Here is a 9413-nt window from a genome sequence, read left to right on the forward strand (position 1 = left end):
CAGCCACACGATAGCATGGGCGACGCGGCCGCATGCCAGCGCGAAAAGGCATTGATGCGGTCGCATGACTGACGCGACCGCGTGACAAAGAAAACTCCAAATGACGCGACCGCGTGACCCACGCGGACGCATGACAGAGGCCACGCACCAGAAATTGCAGAAAACGCTCATAGCGAATTCTGAAGCCCTTTTTGGCCCAAATCCAAGTCTAGAAGGCATAGACCAGAGGTTATAAAGTGGGGAAATGCATCCATTCAAGGAGAGTCTCCACTTTAGTTACTTTTCATGATTTAGATATAGTTTTGAGAGGGAGATTCTCTCCTCTCTCTCTTTAGGATTAGGATTTAGATTTAGGATTTTATTCGCTTTCAGGATTATCTCTTTATCAGGTTCAATATTCCCTTTTATTTACTTTTGCAGTTTAATTTATGAATTCTTCTATGTTACAGATTACTCTTTGAATTAATATTATTTGAGGTATTTCAGTTTATTATTGCTTTCTTTTATTTACATTATTGTTATTCCCATCTAAAGACATTTTTATTCCAGTAGATTTACTTTTCTCCTTTTGGTCTTGGTTAAGAAATCAGTAACTTAGGAGTATCAAACTCAAACATGATTGATAATTGTTATCTTTGTTAATTAAATTGAACTTCAATAATCCCAATCTTTTCTTAGGAAATAAATAGGATCCGAAGACCAAACCAATTAATCCCTTGACCTTCCTTTATCTTAGTAAAGGTTAACAAAATGGAATTAAGATTCAATTCTCATCATCATTGATAAGGATAACTAGGATAGGACCTCCAATTTCTCATACCTTGCCAAAAGTTTATTTACAGTCATTTATTTATTTTACTTGCCATTTAATTTGCTTGTTCTTCATTTACTTTATTTGCTAATTAGACTATTCGCTCCTCATTCTCAAAACCCCAATTTACAATCTCCATAACCAATAATAAGAACATACTTCCCTGCAGTTCCTTGAGAAGACGACCCGAGGTTTAAATACTTCGGTTATCAATTTTAAAGGGGTTTGTTACTTGTGACAACCAAAACGTTTGTAAGAAAGGTTGATTGCTTGGTTTAGTAACTATACTTACAATGAGAGTTTACTATGACCTCTAAACTATCAATCTTCTAGTTCTTTCATACCTCCACCTCACTTTCAATCACGATGCAATGAATCATGATGGCTCTGTGATGAGCGGATAATTTATACGCTTTTGGCATTGTTTTTAGTATGTTTTTAGTATATTTTAGTTATTTTTTATTAGTTTTAATTCAAAAATTACATTTCTGGACTTTATTATGAGTTTGTGTATTTTTTTGTGATTTCAGGTATTTTTTGGCTGAAATTGAGGGACTTGAGCAAAAATCTGATTCAGAGGCTGAAAAAGGACTGTAGATGCTGTTGGATTCTTAGCCCAATTGGTACACTCTCAATTGCGTTGGAAAATAGACATCTTGTGCTTTCCAGAAATATATAATAGTCCATGCTTTGCCCGAGTTTTGATAACGCAAACTAGCGTTTAAACGCCAACTTTCTACCCTATTCTGGCGTTAAATGCCAGAACTGGCATAAAAGCTGGAGTTAAACGCCCAAACTGGCACAAAAGCTGGCGTTTAACTCCAAAAAAGTATCTACACATGAAAGCTTCAATGCTCAGCCCAAGCACACACCAAGTGGGCCCGGAAGTGGATTTCTACATCATTTACTCATTTCTGTAAACCCTACGCTACTAGTTCTCTATAAATAGAACCTCTTACTATTGTATTTTAGAATATTTGATTAGTCTTATGCTATCTTAGACCTTTATGGGGGCTGGCCATTCGGCCATGCCTGGACCTTTATTACTTTTGTATTTTCAACGGTGGAGTTTCTACACGCCATAGATTAAGGTGTGGAGCTCTGCTGTTCCTCATGAATCAATGCGAAGTACTATTGTTTTTCTATTCAATTCACACATATTCTTGTTCTAAGATATTCCCTCGTACTTCAACCTGATGGATGTGATGATCCGTGACACTCATCATCATCCTTCCCTATGGTTCACGATGCATGGTTGCCTCTCCTGACAACAGAGCCTTCTATTCCGTGAGATCAGAGTCTTCGTGGTATAGGCGAGAATCAATTGGCAGCATTCTTGAGATTCGAAAAGTCTAAACCTTGTCTGTGGTATTTCGAGTAGGATCTGGGATGGGATGACTATGACGAGCTTCAAACTCACGAGTGTTGGGGGTAGTGACAGATGCAAAAGGATCAATAGATCCTATTCCGACAAGAGTGAGAATCGACAGATGATTAGCCGTGCGGTGACAGTGCATTTTGGACTATTTTCACTGAGAGGACGGACGGTAGCCATTGACAACGGTGATCCCCCAATATAAGCTTGCCATGGAAAGGAGTATGAATGATTGGATGAAGGCAATAGGAAAGCAGAAGTTCAGGAGGAACAAAGCATCTCCATATGCTTATCTGAAATTCCTACCAATGAATTGCATAAGTATCTCTATCCTATTTTATGTTTTATTTATCTTTTAATCATCAATTCTCCATAACCATTTGAATCCGCCTGACTGAGATATACAAGATGACCATAGCTTACTTCAAGCCGACAATCTCCGTGGGATCGACCCTTACTCACGTAAGGTATTACTTGGATGACCCAGTGCACTTGCTGGTCAGCTGCATGGAGTTGTGTGAAAAGTGTGCGATCACAATTTCGTGTACCAAATTTTTGGCACCGTTACCGGGGATTGTTCGAGTTTGGACAACTAAAAGGTTCATCTTATTGCTTAGATTAGGTAATTTTATTTTATGTTTAAGCTTCTTGTTTTTAATTTTTGAAAAATTCAAAAAAAAAATAAATTATTCTATGTCTTCAGAATTTTTAAGAATGAATTCTAGAGTTTCATGATGATTTGTTGAAGTCTGGCTGGCTGTGAAGCCATGTCTAATCTTTTGGACCGAGGTTTCAACTTATCATCACAAGAGCTTGTTGATTTCTATCAATCTTGCTGTTGAATGTAATGTTCTGCTAAAGCTTGGCTGGCCATTGGCCATGTCTAGTGTTTTGGATCGAAGCTTTCACTGAAAGCTTGGCTGGCTAGTAAGCCATGTCTAATTCCTGGACCGGAGTTTTAGACTAACATTGCATGATTCCTGGAATTCTCATTAAGAATTTTGAATTCCTTATTTTTTTTCCAAACAATTTTCAAAAAATACAAAAAAAAATTTATAAAATCATAAAAATAAAAAATAATTTGTGTTTCTTGTTTGAGTCTAGTGTTTATTTTTAAGTTTGGTGTCTTGCATGTTTTTAATTTCCTTGCATTTTTCGAATATACGAACTATGTTCTTCATTAATCTTCAAGTTGTTCTTGATGATTTCCTTGCTCTGATCTTTAAATTCTCTTGTTTAGTGTCTTTTGTTATTTCTCATGTGTATTTTCAGTTTATTAATGTCTCCAATATGAAAATTTCTAAGTTTGGTGTCCTGCATGCATTGTCTATTTGATCTTGGTCTTCCATGATTAGTCTCATTTTGTTGTTTCTCATCATTAAAAATTCAAAAATTTTTTTTTTCAAAATTATGTTTTTTCAAGTCAATAATACAAAGAATTGAAGATTCAGAACATACAGCAGAGGAATTACAGACAAAAGCTGGGCGTTCAAAACGCCCAGTGAGAAGGGAAATCTGGCGTTTAAACGCCAACCAGGGCACCCGGCTGGGCGTTAAATGCCCAAAAGGGTAGTATTTTGGGCGTTAAACGCCAGAATGGATACCATTTTGGGCGTTTAACGCCAGAACAGCACAAGGGAGGTCAGTTAGTTTTTAAAACAAATCTTTTTTCAAATTTTCATAATTTCTCAAACCAAATCTTTTTCAAATCATATCTTTTCAATCATATCTTTTTCAAAATCAAACCTTTCCCATTTTTCTCTCACTATTTTCGAAAATCCTTGCTAACAATTAATGATTTATTTCAAAAATCTCAAGTTTGTTACTTTCTTGTTAAGAAAGGTTCAATATTTGAATTTTAGAATCATATCTTTTAAATTTCTTGTTAGCCAAGTCATTAATTTTAAAATCAAATCTTTTTAAAATTATTTTTCAATCATATCTTCTCAATCACATCTTTTTCAAAATAATTTTCAATCATATCTTCTTGATTACTAATTTCAAAATCTTTTTCAAAACCACTTAACTACTTTCTCAATTTTAATTTTCGAAAACCATCAACCACTTTTTCAAAATTTCTTTTAATTATTTCAAATTTTTTTAATTTTGTTTTTGAAAATTCTTCCCCACCTCCTCACCCTATTCTATTTAAGGACTAACACTCCTCCTCTATTAGCAATTCGGACTCTCTCTCTCTCTCTCTATAAGTTCGAATTCTCCTCTCTACCTCCTCCTTCTATTCTTCCTTTCCTCTGACACCTCAAGGAATCTCTATACCGTGACATAGAGGATTCCACACTTTCTTGTTCTCTTCTCTTTCATATGAGCAGGAGTAAAGACAAAGGCATTCTTGTTGAAGCTGATCCTGAACCTAAAAGGACCTTGAAGAGAAAGCTAAGAGAAGCTGATGAGCGGATAATTTATACGCTTTTTGGCATTGTTTTTAGTATGTTTTTAGTAGGATCTAGTTACTTTTAGGGATGTTTTTAATAGATTTTGTGTTAAATTCACATTTCTGGACTTTACTATGAGTTTCTGTGTTTTTCTGTGATTTTAGGTATTTTCTGGCTGAAATTGAGGGACTTGAGCAGAAATCAGATTCAGAGGTTGAAAAAGGACTGCTGATGCTGTTGGATTCTGACCTCCCTGCACTCAAAGTGGATTTTCTGGAGCTACAGAATTCGAAATGGCGTGCTTCCAATTGCGTTGGAAAGTAGACATCCAGGGCTTTCCAGCAATATATAATAGTCCATACTTTGGCCAAGAATTGATGACGTAAACTGGCGTTCAACGCCAGCTTTCTACCCAAATCTGGCGTCCAGCGCCAGAAAAGGATCCAAAACCAGAGTTGAACGCCCAAACTGGCACAAAAACTGGCGTTCAACTCCACAATTGGCCTCTGCACGTGCAACACTTAAGCTCAGCCCAAACACACACCAAGTGGGCCCCGGAAGTGGATTTATACATCAAATACTTACTCATGTAAACCCTAGTAGCTAGTTTATTATAAATAGGACCTCTTACTATTGTATTAGGCATCTTTGGATTACCTTATGATCCTTTGATCATGTTTTAGGGGGCTGGCCATCTCGGCCATGCCTGGACCTTCACTTATGTATTTTTAACGGTAGAGTTTCTACACTCCATAGATTAAGGTGTGGAGCTCTGCTGTTCCTCAAAGATTAATGCAAAGTACTACTGTTTTCTATTCAATTCTTCTTATTTCGCTTCTAAGATATCCATTCGCACCCAAGAACGTGATGAAGGTGATGATTATGTGTGACGCTCATCATCCTTCTCCCTTATGAACGCGTGCCTGACAAACACTTCTGTTCTACATGAAATAAGCTAGAATGAGTATCTCTTAGATCTCCTAACCAGAATCTTCGTGGCGTAAGCTAGAATGATGGTGGCATTCAAGAGAATCCGGAAGGTCTAAACCTTGTCTGTGGTATTCCAAGTAGGATTCAATGATTGAATGACTGTGACGAGCTCCTAACTCGCGATTGCAGGGCGTTAGTGACAGACGCAAAAGGATAGTAAATCCTATTCCAGCATGATCGAGAACCGACAGATGAATAGCCGTGCCGTGACAGGGTGCGTGAGCATATTATTCACTGAGAGGATAAGATGAAGCCATTGACAAGGGTGATGCCTCCAGACGATTAGCCGTGCCGTGACAGGGCATTGGATCATTTTCCTGAGAGATGACCGAAAGTAGCCATTGACAGTGGTGATGTATCACATAAAGCCAGCCATGGAAAGGAGTAAGACTGATTGGATGAAGATAGCAGGAAAGCAGAGGTTCAGAGGAATGAAAAGCATCTCCATTCGCTTATCTGAAATTCCTACCAATGAATTACATAAGTATCTCTATCCCTATTTTATTAATTAATATTCGAAAACACCATTATCACTTTATATCTGCCTGACTGAGATTTACAAGGTGACCATAGCTGGCTTCATACCAACAATCTCCGTGGGATTCGACCCTTATTCACGTAAGGTATTACTTGGACGACCCAGTGCACTTGCTGGTTAGTTGTATCGAAGTTGTGACAATTATGAATTAAGATCAGAGCACCAAGCTTTGGAGCCATTACCAGGATTTGTTTGAGCCTGGAGATCACAACTTCGTGCACCAAGTTTTTGGCGCCGTTGTCGGGGATTGTTTGAGTTTGGACAACTGACGGTTCATCTTGTTGCTCAGATTGGGTAACTTTCTTTTCGTTTTCTTTTTAAAAATTTTTCAAAAATATTTCAAAACTTTTCTCATCTGTTTTCGAAAAAATTAAAAATGTTTTCAAAAATTTATTCAAAATTTTTAAGAATGAATTCTAGTGTTTCATGAAGCATGAGAAGCCTGGCTGGCTGTAAAGCCATGTCTAAATTCTTTTGGACTGAGGCTTGCAATTTGTTATCAAAGAGCAATATACTCTCGTGTTAAAGACTAAAGCTTGGCTGGCCATTGGCCATGTCTAGTGTTTTGGACTGGAGCTTTCATTGAAAGCTTGGCTGGCTAGTGAGCCATGTCTAATTCCTGGACTGAAGCTTTAGACTAACACGGCAAGATTCCTGGAATTCATATTAAAAATTTTGGAATCCTTATTTTTTCTTTTTCATATAATTTTCGAAAAAAATACAAAAAAAATTAGAAAATCATAAAAATAAAAAATATTTTGTGTTTCTTGTTTGAGTCTTGAGTCAAATCATAAGTTTGGTGTCAATTGCATGTGCATCTTGCATATTTCGAAAATTTCATGTATTCATGGTGTTCTTCATGATCTTCAAGTTGTTCTTGGTAAGTCTTCTTGTTTGATCTTGATGATTTTTTGTTTTGTGTCTTTTCATGTTTATCATATGCATTCTTGAATTCTTAGTGCGTAAGCATTAAAGAATTCTAAGTTTGGTGTCTTGCATGTTTTTCTTGCATTAAAAATTTTTCAAAAATATGTTCTTGATGTTCATCATGACATTCAAAGTGTTCTTGGTGTTCATCTTGACATTCATAGCATTCTTGCATGCATCACATGTTTTGATCTAAAAATTTCATGCATTGTATTTTTTTCATGTTTTTCATAAAAATTTCAAAAATAAAAAAAAATATCTTTCCCTTTTTCTCTCATCAAATTCGAAAATTTGGATTGACTTTCTCAAAAATTTTTAAAATCAAGTTGTTTCTCATGAGTCAAATCAAATTTTCAATTTGAAAATCTTATCTTTTTCAAAATCTTTTTCAAAAATCAAATCTTTTTCAAAATTATTAGTTATTTTCGAAAATTCCAAAAATATTTTTCAAAAATCTTTTTCTTATTTTTATACCAAATTTTTGAAAATAACATAAACAATTAATGTTTTGATTCAAAAATTTGAAGTTTGTTACTTGCTTGTTAAGAAAGATTCAAACTTTAAGTTCTAGAATCATATCTTGTGATTTCTTATGAATCAAGTCATTGATTGTGATTTTAAAAATCAAATTTTTTTCAAAACTAATTTCAATCATATCTTTTCAAAAATATCTTCTTATCTTATCTTTTTCAAAAATATCTTTTCAAAATATCTTTTCTAACTTCCTAACTTCTTATCTTTTCAAAAATTTGTTTCAACTAACTAACTAACTTTTTATTTGTTTCTTAACTTTTTCAAAACTACCTAACTAACTCTCTCTCTCTAATTTTCGAAAATATCTCCCCTCTTTTTCAAAAATTTCTTTTTAATTAACTAATTACTTTTATTTTTTTGTTTTTGATTTCAAAAATTTTTGAAAATTACTAACATTTTTCAAAAACCATTTTCAAAAATCACTAATTCTTTTTCAAAATAATTTTCGAAAATTATACCTCCCCCATCCTATTCTATTTATTCATTCATATCCTAACATCTCATCTCACATCTCTTCCATTCGTACAGTTGTGCTTCTTCCTTTACATCACATTCTTTGTCTCCACCTCTTTTCTTCCACTCACAAAGGGATCCCTATACTGTGGTATAAAGGATCTCTATTATTATTATTATTTTTCTGTGCCTTCTTCTTTGTCATATGAGCAGGAGCAAGGATAAGAACATTCTTGTGGAAGCAGATCCAGAACCTGAAAGGACTCTGAAGAGAAAATTAAGAGAAGCTAAAATACAACAATCCAGAGATAACCTTTCAGAAATTTTCGAACAGGCAGAGGAGATGGCAGCCGAAAATAATGATAATGTAAGGAAGATGCTTGGTGACTTTACTGCACCTAATTCCAATTTACATGGAAGAAGCATCTCCATTCCTGCCATTGGAGCAAACAACTTTGAGCTGAAACCTCAATTAGTTTCTCTAATGCAGCAGAACTGCAAGTTTCATGGACTTCCATCTGAAGATCCTTTTCAGTTCTTAACTGAATTCTTGCAGATATGTGATACTGTTAAGACTAATGCAGTAGATCCTGAAGTCTACAGGCTCATGCTTTTCCCTTTTGCTGTAAGAGACAGAGCTAGATTATGGTTGGATTCTCAACCCAAAGACAGCCTGAACTCTTGGGATAAGCTGGTCACGGCTTTCTTAGCCAAGTACTTTCCTCCTCAAAAGCTGAGTAAGCTTAGAGCTGATGTTCAAACCTTCAGACAGAAAGAAGGTGAATCTCTCTATGAAGCTTGGGAAAGATACAAACAGTTGACCAAAAAGTGTCCTTCTGACATGCTTTCAGAATGGACCATCCTGGATATATTCTATGATGGTTTATCTGAGCTATCAAAGATGTCACTGGACACTTCTGCAGGTGGATCCATTCACCTAAAGAAAACGCCTACAGAAGCTCAAGAACTCATTGACATGATTGCTAATAACCAGTTCATGTACACTTCTGAAAGGAATCCTGTGAGTAATGGGACGCCTATGAAGAAGGGAGTTCTTGAAGTTGATACTCTGAATGCCATATTGGCTCAGAACAAAATATTGACTCAGCAAGTCAATATGATTTCTCAGAGTCTGCATGGAATGCAAGCTGCATCCAACAGTACTCAAGAGGCATCTTCTGAAGAAGAAGCCTGTGATCCTGAGAACCCTGCAATAGCAGAGGTAAATTACTTAGGTGAACCTTATGGAAACACCTATAACTCAACATGGAGAAATCATCCAAATTTCTCATGGAAGGATCAAAAGCCTCAACAAGGCTTTAATAATGGTGGAAGAAACAGGTTTAGCAATAGCAAGCCTTTTCCATCATCAACTCAGCAACAGACAGAGAA

General features: G+C 35.8%; 1 non-coding gene across 1 annotated transcript; it reads right to left on the minus strand.

Annotated features, from left to right (window-relative positions):
- Window positions 1–8760: 8760 nt before the first annotated feature.
- On the minus strand, window positions 8761–8868 carry LOC112746225 (small nucleolar RNA R71). Its single transcript, XR_003174120.1, has one exon. It is a non-coding gene; the product is annotated as a small nucleolar RNA R71 (small nucleolar RNA).
- Between the last annotated feature and the right edge of the window lie 545 nt (window positions 8869–9413).

The sequence above is a fragment of the Arachis hypogaea genome, chromosome 14, assembly GCF_003086295.3.
Source record: "Arachis hypogaea cultivar Tifrunner chromosome 14, arahy.Tifrunner.gnm2.J5K5, whole genome shotgun sequence".
In the NCBI taxonomy this organism is placed as follows: domain Eukaryota; kingdom Viridiplantae; phylum Streptophyta; class Magnoliopsida; order Fabales; family Fabaceae; genus Arachis; species Arachis hypogaea.